We start from the raw sequence: 15039 nt of genomic DNA, 5'->3' as shown, positions 1-15039 counted from the left end.
TGCATTGTTTGGTTTTCTGTTCTTGTGCCAGTTTGCTGAGAATTATGTTTTCCAACTTCATCCATGTCCCTGCAAAGGACATAAACTCATCCTTTTTTATGGCCGCATAGTATTCCATGGTGTATATGTGCCACATTTTCTTTATCCAGTCTGACACTGATGGGCATTTGGGTTGGTTCCAAGTCTTTGCTATTATAAACACTGCTACAATGAACATACGTGTAATCCTTTGGGTATATACCCAGTAAGAGGATTGCTGGGTCAAATGGTATTTCTATTTCTAGATCCTTGAGGAATCACTACACTGTCTTCCACAATGGTTGAACTAATTCACACTCCCACCAACAGTGTAGGAGTGTTCCTATTTCTCCACATCCTCTCCAGCATCTGTTGTCTCCAGATTTTTTAATGATTGCCATTCTAACTGGCATGAGATGGTATCTCAATGTGGCTTTGATTTGCATTTCTCTATTTTTGCTGAAACTTAAGAGAGCTCCTTCTAACAGGGATGCTTTTCCCTCTTCCCTCTTTGAGAAGAAGTGTAGTTTTAACATTCACATCTGAGCATAAACATCATACAGATTATCTGGTTTTGTTTACGCTCCTTTATGTCATTGACTTCATTAGTTTTAGTATTTATTTATATAATTATTTATTTATATAATTATTTATATAATTATCAGTTATAATTATAACTGCTGGGATTACAGGAGTGAGCCACCTCACCTGGCCTGTATATATAATTCTTAACAAATATACAGAATAAATTAGTTTATGATTTTGTTATAATAAAAATATAAAGCTTTCTAAAATCTAAAACACAAATCATGCTTTTTTGCCCTATCATAGCTTCTAGGTTCAGATTTTCCAAAATTAAAGCTTAGTTGCTTCATTTGTCACACGGACCTTTGCTACATCTCCATAGTTTGTTTAAATGAACATCACAAGAAACAATTTTTTAAAATAGCAACTCTGTAATGACTCAAGTCATTACATGTCCACATTCAATTGGACATGGATTGCTTTCAGACTATCATAAAGTAAAAATAAATATAGATTTGTTGAGAAATACCAAACTTTATAAACAAGAATTGCATTATTATCCATTAAGAAAGCTGAAAAAGTTACTGTAAGAATTGGCACCAAAATTATTCTTGGAATTTTCGCTTTTGAAATCCAGCTACTGTGGTACAAGAAGTTCAAGCCACGTAGAGAGATAATATAAAGGAGAACTAAAACCTTCTGTTCTCATATGTGCCCATATGAGTTTTTAAACAACCATCCGTATTCAGCAATAACCATGTTCTGTATTCACCAATAATCAATAACCGATAAGCATTCACTTAGAGCCCAAATGGGACTGCAATCTTAGCCAACAGTGACTATACCTGTCAGTGTTGAACAGAAACCCCAAGAAAAAAATGGCTAGATGATTTCAGACAATCCAGAGACTCTTGAAAATAAATTAATTATTTGTTGTGTAAATCCGTGAAGTTTTGGGGTAGTCTATCAGGCAGCAATAAGTGACTAAACCATATGCATATGAGTAGCATGTTATATATTCAGGCTATTGCTGCATTCCTCAGACTTGATGTATATTTAGCAAAGGTTTTTATACAGTTAAAATAAATGTGTATTCTGCAGTTGTGTGCCATGTTCTGTATATGTTACTGAAGTTAATTGAGAAAATCAGATTTTTCAGATTTTGTGAACTCTTTCTACTTTTTCTTGGTTGTTCATTTACTCACTGACAGAGGTGTGATAAAGTCTCCCATTTTGATGAAAGACTTGTGGACTTGCTACTTCTGTTAATTCTTGCTTTACAATTATGATACTATGTTAATAATTGCATAATATTTGTTATTGTTATATTTTCCTGGTTTGTTTTCCTCTGTATTATTATTTTGAAGTGCTCCTCTTCATTTCCAGAAGCAATTAATGCCCTGTGGTTTATTTTGTTTGATATTTATATAGATCCTCTGTCTTCCTTTTTAAAAAATGATTTGCATGACAAATCATACTTTCATTTTCAATGTTCCTTTTACCTTAAATTAAAATGGCTTTCTTCCACACAGAATATAGTTTTTCTTCATAAAAATTCATTCTGATAATCAGTCACTTTATAATGGAAGTTTTACTTTATTTACATTTGCTGTAAATTGATATATTTACATCCAATTTGTTTTCTACATATTGTGTGTTCTTTCCTTTTTCTTTTATCAATCAAGTTTCAGTAGGGTTTCATTTCCTCATCTGTAGGGTTATTTATTATAAAATATTTTATTATTTGTTTAATGGTTTCATGAACAAATGCACCTTAATTTACTAGCATCTGATATAGGTAACTAATACATCACATCCCAGACAAGTTTATGGCTTTAGAATATATTACCTTCTTTTCTTCTTCTTGCCTTAGGTATTGTTTGTTCATATATTCATTTCTATATTGATTTCGATCTACATAACAGACTACAATTATTGTTTTCTACTACCAATATTTATTTAGATTTACTCATATCATTACCATAGTTAGCATTACGTTCTCTACTTTTTACTTGGCATAATTTTTCTTCTATCTGAAGAACACTGATGACCATTATGTTTTGTGTGAGACTGTTGATGATGAATTTCCTTTGCATTTTTGTTGACTAGAAATATTTATATTTGTCTTCACTTGGGAATAACATTTTCACTGAATATAGATTTCTAGACTGGTAGTTTTTATATCTGTTTTGCAAAGACGTATTATTTTTTCTTCTTCAGTGATTAGCAAGCTGATCATTATGCTTTTGTTCACTTAAAAATAATCTTTTTTTCTCATTCTTACTTCAAAGATATTATTTTTGTCTTAGAGTTTTAACAATTTTATTACAATGTGAATTAAGTTTGGTTTTATCTGTATTTATCCTACATGAAGTTTGCTGTGCTTCTTGAATATGTGGCTTAATGTCTTTCATCTACTTAGGGATATTCTTAGTGATTATCTTTTTGAATATGAATTATTTCTTATATTTTTCTTATCTACTTCTGATAATTCTTTTGTTATTTTATGTGTCCCATATGTCTCTTGTCTTTCATTTTGTATATCTATCAGTTTTCTTTCCTCTCTGTGTTTTAGTCTAGACAGTTTTCCAGTGTACCAGTAATCTCTTCCATTTTTTTCTAACACACTTCTAAACCTATTTTTTTAATTTAATAACATTCATATATTTTATTCTAAAATTTATATTATATTGACCAGATTATTGAAATACACACACAGAGTTGTGTATCATTGTTATATATGTATATATTTTCCCAGCAATCTGGTATATTTCTCCATCTCATCGCTCATATTCTTGACATATTAATCACAATTATATTAAAGTTTATGTTTGGAAGTTTCAATATTTGAGTTGCCGCTCAACTATGTTGTCTATTTTTTAAATATTTTCTTTTAAGCCTTTATAATGGAATGCCTGTTAACATTTCACTGTGTGTCAGGCATCATGTTATGAACTATTATAGATGCATTGAATGATATCTTTCTCCAAGAAACATTCACCCATTCTCTTTTAGGCTTCTAGGGGGGAAAAAAAAGTCCATAATGGATGAAGCTAACTAGAAGTTGCAATTATATTCAAGGCTTTATCTATTTTAGGTCTACCCCACTCCAACTTGCCAGTTCTCGCCAGGTTCTGAACTCTAATATATTGTCAGACCCACTAAATATTTAGCATTGTAAGATTGTCAAAAGATCCATTAAGTGTTTCAGCTACTTTTTACTAGGTTTCTCAGTACTTTTCACAGTTTACATTAAGAGTTTTGAAATAATCTGAAGAAAAATCCAGATGGAGCATCATATTTAACCTCTATGCATTTCTTCTCTGCAGAATCTTGTCTGCACAGGTCTTGCCTGCTAACAAAGCTGTGCCCAAATTCCATTTTCTTTTCTCCATGTTTTCATGAATTTTCAGAAAGCTCTGCTGGTTTCTCAACATCAGAGTAGATGTCTTCTGCCAAGCTGCTTACTCTCTCACTAGATACCACTTAAGATCTGGAAAACGTCCCAAGAAGAAAAGGAAGATGCAGGTTATTGGTCTATTCTCAATAAGTTTCCCATCTTTCTGGGGTTATGTACTCTTTTGTCTTAGAAGCCATAGGAGCCCTTGAAACTTTCATATGCATGTTATTTTTTTTTTCGCCGTTTCAAATTTTTTTCATGTTTCTTCAGATTTTCTTATTTACAACAACAGCACTGCCTAAAGAAAAGATACACCAACATAACTAAAAGAAGAAATTGGGAGACTATATTAAATTGAAGAAGTTTTTCTTTATATAATTTTACAAAAATCAGTTTAAGTACCCAGAATGCAGCATCATTATAAGAAAGCAATATCTTTCTCCCTGATTTTCTATCAAATGCTGTTTGATTATGTAGTGCCTTAAAATGAGGGTTTTTTTTTCATTTTTAACAGTGTACATTATTTCTTTTCATTGAGACAATTATCTGCAACTCTATTTTTTTTGCTTAATGAATATACTTAGATGAGGAGATTGGAGTACTTTCTAGAATGAATCTAAGCAAAAAAGTCTATACTTATTAAGAGAAATTTACATTTATAAAGGCACAAACTAAGTGACCAATAGAACAGAAAAAAGTGCTTCAAAGGATCTCAAATACACTTGTGCCATATAGAACATTGGCACATGGTAGAGATAGCATGGCCAGTCACTGGCAATATAAGGGACTGTTTAACACATAAAGCTGGAAATAACACCAGAGGACTACCTGTGTTATAAAACTTGAAATAAGAAAAATGAAACAAAAACACAAAGGTTACAGTAACAGCTCATTTTAGGATCAACAGTAAAATTGGATAGGTGCAGTTCCAACAGGTATATGTACGTTTTCTATTTACAGGAGTATTCTAGCTTTCAGTTTGAGTGGTGGATATAAAAAATTATCTTTATTTTCTATATTTAAATAAATGACTGGATAAATTAATGATAAAAAGGCATCATGAATGTTCCAATAGTGATAGTGTGTTAAGCTATGATTAATTCAGTCTGTGCAACCAAGCTACGTGATAAAAAGTAAGAACAATTGAATGACAGTTGTCACCTCATACTCTAACTCCATCTCTTACTGCAGCAAGCAGTTTAATTTCTACAATCCTGACAATGTCATAGAGCATCTAGTATTTATATATGCTTTAAAAAATGCATAGCTAAAAAATTAAGAGTAGTCGTGATTAGAAGGTCTAGAATCCATCTTCCATGACCTCCAAAAGCATTAGACAACATAACTCTTGGTTTGTAAATTTTACTAGTAGTAAGATGTAGCTTTCTAACAAGCCTGTGAATAGACTCTGCTGCTTCATATTAAATCAATGTCCACTGCCTACAACAAGGATTTAATTTATGTGTCAATCTTGGCAGTTAAGATTTGATCAGCACATTCTAGTGAATGAAGAACAAAGTTCTCTTTATTCTTTTTTCACAATACAGAAACATCATAAAAGCTTTGGGAAAAGGTATCAAGGAAAAATAAAAAGTAAAAACAGAACAGTTGCCTCATGGTTTTTATAGTAAGTGTTTGTTTCTAATAAAATATTCACAATTTTGCAAATGAGTACACAGACATTTTGGTATTTTTTGATTTAGAGAATGCAAAATGACCCAAACTCCTACATATATAGGATAATGTTTATCTTTGTCTATTCTGACTGCTATAACAAACTATCTTAGACTGATAATTTATAAACCATAGAAACGTATTGCTTACCTTTCCAGGGACCGGGAAGTTCAAGATAAAGTCTCCATCAAATTGAATGTCTGGCGAAGTTGCTCTTTGTTTCATAGATTGCACTCTTGTCACCTCCTAACATGGTACAAGGACACAGCCTCTTTCAAGCCTTTTTTATTAGAGCACTAATCTTATTTATAAGGGTGAAGCATTCATATCCTAATCACTTCCCAAAAGTCCCTAACTCTTAATACTATTACATTGGATATTCAGTTCTAACATATGAATTTTGGGACATCAACATATAGACTACAGCAAATTTGAAGCAAATCTGTACTATAAAAATCATCATATTATTAAGATAGATATGAAATGTTAGAGCACTTATGAAAGTGACATACAAGTTTATTCAATGTAAAAATATGTTTAATCCATATATTGATTCTTAGAATCCCCAAGTATTAAATACAGTTTCTGGCAACTTTTGTAACTAGAATAAATGAAAGTGGTTCTGCAGAGAAATTATAAATGTCAGTGCTGAAGCACTATTGTTTCTTTATACGTCAATATTAATTTTATTATTAATAACTTATTGATGTTTCAGAAATGGAAGAAAAAAAGAGTTGTTATTAATAAGCTAATACATCAATATATACACACATACACAGGAACAATTAATAAAAATATATAACTTTACAAGCCAAAATATAGGACTGTATGTGTCACTAAGAGAGGAAATAAAAATATTCATACATTCAAAACACTTACCTAACATTATGGTTTGACTTATATAAGGAAGTTTAAAGTGGGACTTCTTAATACATTTTGGGACATAGTTTTTATCAGAAATACTGCAAACACTTTCAATATCTTGGATAGAAACTTGTAGGTCCTTAAAAGCATTTAAAAATCACCTAAGAAAAACAATTGAATATGTAAGTTTTTTAAAAAAGTTGTTAGCAGTATTGCATTTATTTTTGATTTATAAATAAATATTTCTAACCCCAAGTGAAATAGTTTCCTGAAAAAAGTAGCTAATCTGCAGATATTTCAAAATGCATTCATTTTTAGGATTAATGACACAATATTTTGTTAAGCTTTTTTAAATGGGCAAAAGAATTTCAGATTTCCAGGGCTTTTGTTGTACTTATTAAGGTTTTTTTTTCCTCTCCCAATTTTTGGTTTAAAGGTTGTGGGAAGTTATATCTTTTCAAATAATATCTGGCCATAAAAATCCATAAAATTAACAATCATTTACTTATTGATCAGGCAAAATAATAGAAAAAATATGAACTATATACCAGTTCATAACAACTGCTATGAATTAATCATCACTTCCCTTGCATTCTATTGAATTTTGTTTATTCATAATAACTAATAGTATGAGCCTTATTTGTGTCATCTACATCCTCCATCTATCTAGATATAGTAGATAGGCATTCCAAATTCCATCCTGAGTTAATTCCAAATGATTCATATAAATAGGGATTAATAAAGTACTCTGAAATTCTCAGAGAGATTTTCTTCATTTATACATTTGTAATTTGTCCCTCACAATTTCTGCTATGTAAGGTCCCAGGTATCTGATTATGGATTCAATGAAGAAGCTAATTATTACTAATTATTGTTGGACTCATATTTAAAAAGCTCTGAACTGAATATTATTCTACTAAATTACTATTTTTAAGTATAAAATATTTAAAAATTATATTTTTCAATTTATAATATATGTATGTGATATGCAATATTTATAATATGTAATATGCAATATTACATGGTTGTGTGATTAAGCAATTTAATTTCATTTACATAAGATATTGTATTTAATAAAATGGATTTTCTTTTATCTGTTTTTATACAGTCCTTTGGATCTCTTTCAGTTGATGGATATTGAAAAATGTAAATTATATTGAACAATGTGCATAATTAAAAGTAATTCTCATTTAAAAAAATTGAAGCTACAAAGATATTTCAATGGCTACTATTCATTTTGAGGTCCATATACCATTCCTTTAAAAAAATGCATTGTTCTAAAACCTGAAACTTAAATCACTATGTTTCAGTTTTTAGCCCCAAAATACAATTGAGTAGATGGTAGAAACGACATTAAGACCAAGTAGAAGAACTTTTGACACCAATAGAATTGACCAGGTTTGTGATTCTACTCCACAATGAAAGACAATAAGAAACTTAATACAATATACATCTTTAGGTAATAGTTTACTCTGAGTAAGAAACTTTGTTTAGGCTTGCTGGCAAGATGACCGAATAGGAACAGCTCCAGTCTGCAGCTCTCAATGAGACCAACACAGAAGGTGGGTGATTTCTGCATTTACAACTGAGGTATACGGTTCATCTCATTGGGACTGGTTAGACAGTGGGTGCAGCTACAGAGAGTGAGCAGAAGCAGGGTGGGGCATTGCCTCACTCAAAAAGTGCAAGGGGCCTGGGAACTCCTTGCCCTAACCAAGGGAAGTTCTGAGGGACTGTGCTGTGAGAGACTGTGCTATCTGACCAGATACTGTGCTTTTCCCATAGTTTTTGCAACTCACAGACCAGGAGATTACTTCGTGTGCCTGCAACACTAAGACCCTGAGTTTCAAAGCACAAAACTGGACTGTGGTTTGAGCAGACACCAAGCTAGCTGCAGAAGTTTTATTCTGCACTCCAGTGGTTCCTAGAACCCCAGAAAGACAGAAGTATTCACTCCCTGGGAAAGGGAGCTGAAGCCAGGGAGCAAAGTGGTCCCACTCCCACAGAGCCCAGAAGCTAGGAGCCACTGGCTTGAAATTCTTGCTGACAGCACAGCAGTCTGAAGTTTACCTGGGATGATTAAGTGTAGTGGGAGGAGGGACGTCCACCAATACCGAAGATTTAGTAGGTAGTTTTCACCTCACAGTGTTAACTCTGACTGTGCAGAACTCACTGCAGCATGGCAAAGTGCCTGAGGCTGGACTGCCCCTCTAGATTCCTTCCTGAGCAGGGCATCTCTGAAAGAAAGGCAGCACCCCAGTCAGGGACGTATAGATAAGACTCTAAGACTCTCATCTCTCTGTGACATAGCACCTGGGGGAAGGGGCAGCTGTGGGCACAGCATTAGCAGACTTAAATGTTCCTGCCTGCCCACTCTGAAGAGAGCAGTAGATCTCCCAGCACAGTTCTTGAACTCTGCTAAGGGACAGACTCCCTCCTCAAGTGAGTCCCTGATGACTATACCACTTGACTGGAGAGACTCCTCCCAGCAGGGGTCAACAGACACATCATACAGGAGAGTTCTGGTGGCATCAGGAGGGTTCTCTTCTGGGACAAAACTTCCAGAGGAAGGAAAAGACAGCAATCTTTGCTGTTCTTCAGCCTCCACTGGTGACACCCAGACAAACAAGGTCTGGAGTGGACCTCCAGCAAACTGTGGCAGACCTGCAGCAGAGGACCTGTTAGAAGGAAAGGTAACAAACAGAAAGGAATAGCATTAACATCAACCAACAGGACATCCACACAAAAACCCAATCCAAAGGTCACCAACATCAAAGACCAAAGGTAGATAAATCCTTGAAGATGAGGAAAAACCAGCACAAAGGCTGAAAATGCCACAAAACAGTACACCTCTTCTCCTTCAAGGGATCACAACTCCTCACTAGCAAGGGAACAAAACTGGACTGAGAATGAGTTTTATGAATTGACAGAAGTAGGCTTCATAAGGTAGTTAATAACAAACTCATCTGAGCTAAAGAAGCACATTTTAACCCAATGCATGGAAGCTAAGAACTTTGATAAAATGTTCAAGGAACTGCTAACTAGAATACCCCAGTTTAGAAAATAACATAAATGACCTGATGGAGCTGAACAACACAGCACGAGAACTTCATGAAGCATACAAAAGTATCAATAGCCAGATCAATCAAGTGGAATAAAGAATATCAGAGATTGAAGATCAGCTTAATGAAATAAAGAGTGTAGACAAGATTAGATTAAAAACAATGAAAAGGAATGAATAATGAAGACTCCAAGAAATATGGGACTATGTGAAAAGACCAAACATATGATTGATTGGCATACTTGAATGTGATGGGGAGAATGGTACCAAGTTGGAAAACACACTTCAGGTTGTTATCCTGGAGAACTTCCCCAACCTAGCAAGACAGGTCAACATTCAAATTCAGGAAATACAGAGAATGCCACTAAGATACTCCTCAAGAAGAGCAACCTCAAAACACATAATCATATTCTCCAAAGTAGAAGGAAAAAAATTTAGGGGCAGCCAGAGAGAGAGATCTGGTTACCTACCAAAGGAAGCCCATCAGACTAACAGTGGATCTCTCTACAGAAACCCTACAAGCCAAAAGAGAGGGTGGGCCAATATTCAATATTCTTTAAAAAAAAATTCAACCCAGAATTTCACATCCAGCCAAACTAAGATTCATAGCCGAAGGATAAATAAAATCCTTTACAGACAAGCACATGCTAAGGGATTTTGTCACCACCAGACCTGCCTTACAAGAGCTCTGGAAGGAAGCACTAAATATGGAAAGGGAAAATTGGTACCAACCACTGCAAAAACATATCAAAATATAAAGACCAATGACACTATAAAGAAACTACATCAATTAATGTGCAAAATAAACAGCTAGAATTATGATAACAGGATCAAATTCACACATAACAATATTAACGTTAAATATAAATGGGCTAAATGCCCCCAATTTAAAAACACAAGCTGGCAAATTGGATAAAGAGTCAAGACCCATCGATTTCCTGTATTCAGGAGACACATCTCACATGCAAAGACACTTATAGGCTCAAAATAAAGAGATAGAGGAAGATTTACTGAGCAAATGGAAAGCCAAAAAAAGTAAGGATTGCAGTCCTCGTCTCTGATAAAACAGACTTTAAACCAACAAAGATCAGAAAAGACAAGGGCATTAAATAATGGTAAAGGGATCAATGCAAAAGGAAGAGTTAACTATCCTAAATATATATACACTCAATGCAGGGGCACCCAGAATCATAAAGCAAGTTCTTAAAGACCTACCAAAGATTTAGACTTCCACATAATAGTGAAATACTTTAACAACCCACTGTCAATATTAGACAGATTAACAAGACAGAAAATTAACAAGGATATTCAGGACTTGAACTCAGCTCTGGACCAAGCAGACCTAATAGACATCTACAAAACTCTCCACCCCAAATCAGCAGAATATACATTCTTCTCAGCACCGCATAGCACATATTATAAAATCAACCACATAATTGGAAGTAAAACACTCCTCAGCAAATGCAAAACAAGGGAAATCAGAACAGTCTCTCAGACCACAGAACAATCAAATTAGAACTCAAGATTAAGAAAATCACTCAAAACTGCATAACTATATGGAAACTGAACAACTTGCTCCTGAATAACTGCTGGACAAAAAACAAAATTAAGGGAGAAATAAGTAAGTTCTTTGAAACCAACAAGAACAAAGACACAACGTACTAGAATCTCCAGAACACAGCTAAAGCAGTGTTTAGAGGGAAATTTATAGCACTAAATGCCCATAGCAGAAAGCAGGAAAGATCTAAAATTGACAGCCTACCATTACAATTAAAAAACTAGAGAATTCCAGTGTGAATAATCCTGAAAAAAAAAAAGAAAAAAAAAAAACTAGAGAAGCAATAGCAAACAAATGCAAAAGCCAGCAGAAGACAAGAAATAACTAAGATCAGAGCAGAACTGAAGAAGATAGAAACATGAAAAACTCTCCAAAAAATCAATGAATCCAGGAGCTGTTTTTTTGAAAATATTCACAAAATAGGTAGACCACTAGCCAGACTAATAAAAAAGCAAAGAGAGAAGAATCAGATGGATACAATTAAAAACGATAAAGGGGATATCACCACTGATCCCACAGAAATACAAACTACCATCAGAGAATACTATACACATCTCTACACAAAAAAACTAGAAAATTCAGAAGAAATGGATAAATTCCTGGACACTATACCCTACCGAGACTAAACAAGGAAGAAGTTGAATCCCTTAATAGACCAATAACAAGTAATGAAATTGAGGCAGTAATTAATAGCATACCAACCAAAAGAAGCCCAGAGGGACTCATAGCCAAATTCTTTATACCAGAGGTACAAAGAGGAGCTGGTACCATCCCTTCTGAAACTATTCCAAACAATAGAAAAAGAGAGACTCCTCCCTAACTCATTTTATGAGGCCAGCATCATCCTGATACCAAAACCTGGCAGAGAAACCAAAAAAGGAAATTTCAGGCCATTATCCCTGATGAATATCTATGTGAATATCCTCAATAAAATACTGGTAAACTGAATCCATCCGTGCATCAAAAAGCTTATCCATCATGATCAAGTTGGTTTCATCCCTGAGATCCTAGGCTAGTTCAACATATGCACGTCAATAAACGTAATCCATCACAAAAACAGAACTAATGACAAAAACCATATGATTATCTCAATAGATGCAGAAAAGGCCTTTGATAAAATTCAACACCCTTCATGTCAAAAAAACTCAATAAACTAGGTATTGATAGAGTATATCTCAAATTAATAAGAGTATTTATGACCAACCCATAGCTAATATCATAGTAAATGGGCAAAAGCTTGAAGCATTCCCTTTGAAAACTGACACAAGACAAGGATGCCTTCTCTTACCACTCCTATTCAACATAGTATTGGAAGTTCTGGCCAGGCAATCAAGCAAGAGGAAGAAATAAAGTATATTGAAATAGGAAGAAAGGAAGTCAAATTGTCTCTGTTTGCAGATGCCATAATGGTATATTTAGAAAACACAGTCGCCTCAGCCCAAAAACTCCTTAAGCTGATAAGCAACGTCAGCAAAGTTTCAGGATACGAAACAGGACACAATGTGCAAAAATCACAAGCATTCCTATACACCAATAATAGACAGAGAGCCAAATCATGAGTGAACTCCCATTCACAATTGCTCCAAGGAAAATAAAATACCTGGAATATAACTTAGAAGGGACATGAAGGATCTCTTCCAGGAGAACTACAAATCACTGCTCAAAGAAATAAGAAAGGATACAGACAAATGGAAAAACATTCTATGCTCATGGACAGAAAGAATCAATATTGTGGAAATGGCCATACTGCCCAAAATAATGTGTAGATTCAATGTTATTTCCATCAAGCTACCATTAACTTTCTTCACAGAACTAGAAAAACTACTTTAAATTTCATATGGAACCAAAAAAGGGCCCGCATAGCCAAGAGATTCCTAAGCAAAAAGAACAAAGCTGGAGGAATCTCATTCTACCTTAATTCAAACTATATTAAAAGTCTACAGTAACCAAAAGAGCACGGTACTGGTACCAAAACAGATATATAAATCAATGCAACAGAACAGAGGCCGCAGAAATAACACCACACATTTACAACCATCTGATCTTTAACAAACCTGGTGAAAACAAGCAACAGAGAGGGGATTCCTTGTTTAATAAATGGTGCTGGGAAAACTGGCTAACCACTTGCAGAAAACTGAATCTGGATGATTTCCTTACACCTTATACAAAAATTAACACTATATGGATTAAAGACTTAAATGTAAATTTTTTATAAGAAAATCTAAGTAATACCATTCAGGACATAGGCATGGGCAAAGACTTCATGACTAAAACACCAAAAGCAATTACAACAAAAGCCAAAATTGACAAATGGGATCAAATTAAACTAAAGAGTCTCTGCATAGCAAAAGAAACTATCATCAGAGTGAACAGTCAGCTTACAGAATGGGAGAAAATTTTTGCAATCTATCCATCTGACAAAGGGCTAATATCCATAATCTAAAATGAACTTAAATTTACAAGAAATAACAAACAACCCCATCAAAAAGTGGGCAAATAATAGGAACAGACACTTCACAAAAGAAGACATTTATGTGGCCAAAAAACCTATGAAAAAAAAAGCTCATCATCACTGGTCATTAGAGAAATGAAAATCAAAACCACAATGAGCTACCATCTCACACCATTTAAAATGTAGATCATTAAAAAGTCAGGAAACAACAGATGCTGGGAGGATGTGGAGAAATAGGAACACTTTTACACTGTCAGTGGGAGTGTAAATTAGTTCAACCATTGTGGAAGACTGTGGAGATTCCTCAAGGATGTAGAACCAGAAATACCATTTCACCCAACAACCCCATTACTGGGTATATATCCAAAAGATTATAAATCATTCTACTATAAAGACATGCACACGTATGTTTATTGCAGCACTATTCACAATAGCAAAGACTTAGACCCAACCCAAATGCCTATCAATGATAGACTGGGTAAAGAAAAGGTGGCACCTATACACCATGGAATACTATGCAGCCATAAAGAAAAATGAGTTCAAGTCCTTTGCAGGGACAGGAATGAAGCTGGAAACCATCATTCTCAGCAAACTAACACAGGAACAGAAAACCAAACACCGCGTATTCTCACTCATCAGTGGAATTTGAACAATTAGATCACATGGACACAGATAGGGAAACATCACACACCAGGGCCTGTGTGTGATGTTTCCCCCCAACCGTCAGGGGTTGTGGGGAAAGGGGAAGGAGAGCATTAGGACAAATTCCTAATGCATGTGAGGCTTAAAACCTGGATAACGGGTTGATAGGTGCCCCAAACCACTATGGCACATGTATACCTTTGTAACAAATATGCATGTTCTGCACATGTATTCCAGAACTTAAAGTTTAATAACAACAAACAAAGGAATTTTGTTTAAAATTTAGACTTCATCTGGTATAGCCTGATTTCTTAAAGTGACCATGTATCAATTAAAATGCATCCGTCTTCTAAACAGAAACTGCTTCAAAGATCTTTTATTATTCTTCGGTAAAGAATGCATGAATCACTGATTACAAAGAATTCCTCAGCTTTTCCCAGTTCCTTTTATCTTGTGAGGAGATTAATAGCCATCCTTGAGACACCAGCTGCTTTCTATTTATCAAAGAGAAGCCAATGCCTGGTAGCTCTGCTAGAGGACTGAGGGAAGATGTACACACATTTAACTGCTTGGTTCATAATCTGAAGGAGGCAAAGCAACGCCTTCCAGACTCTGATGAGTCCCTAAAGGCTGTGATTATTTTTTTCTCACTTTGGTTAATACACTTATCAAATGTTTAATCATAAACTGATCATTATTTTGTATGTTTATGTTCTAAAACGGCATCAATCTTACAGCCAGGTATGCCTCACATCACTTTCATGAGAAACTATATCTAAGTATTCTAGAAGCCATTTTGGTTTTAGCAGTGTTTTTTTTTATCTTTCCTAATATTTTAAAATATA

The 15039-nt window shown here is 34.4% G+C and overlaps 1 long non-coding RNA gene across 1 annotated transcript; it reads right to left on the bottom strand.

Annotated features, from left to right (window-relative positions):
• Positions 1-2115: 2115 nt before the first annotated feature.
• LOC105717294 (uncharacterized) lies at positions 2116-8711 on the bottom strand. Its single transcript, XR_001107500.2, has 3 exons — positions 8552-8711; positions 6497-6642; positions 2116-4241 (listed from the first exon to the last, which is right to left on the bottom strand). It is a non-coding gene; the product is annotated as an uncharacterized LOC105717294 (long non-coding RNA).
• Positions 8712-15039: the final 6328 nt, after the last annotated feature.

The sequence above is a fragment of the Aotus nancymaae genome, unplaced genomic scaffold (genome assembly GCF_030222135.1).
Source record: "Aotus nancymaae isolate 86718 unplaced genomic scaffold, 86718_ANA_hifiasm-v0.15.2.pri h1tg000059l, whole genome shotgun sequence".
NCBI classification, from domain to species: domain Eukaryota; kingdom Metazoa; phylum Chordata; class Mammalia; order Primates; family Aotidae; genus Aotus; species Aotus nancymaae.
Note: the sequence above shows the minus strand (reverse complement) of the source record. Positions and strands in the feature narration are given on the sequence as shown.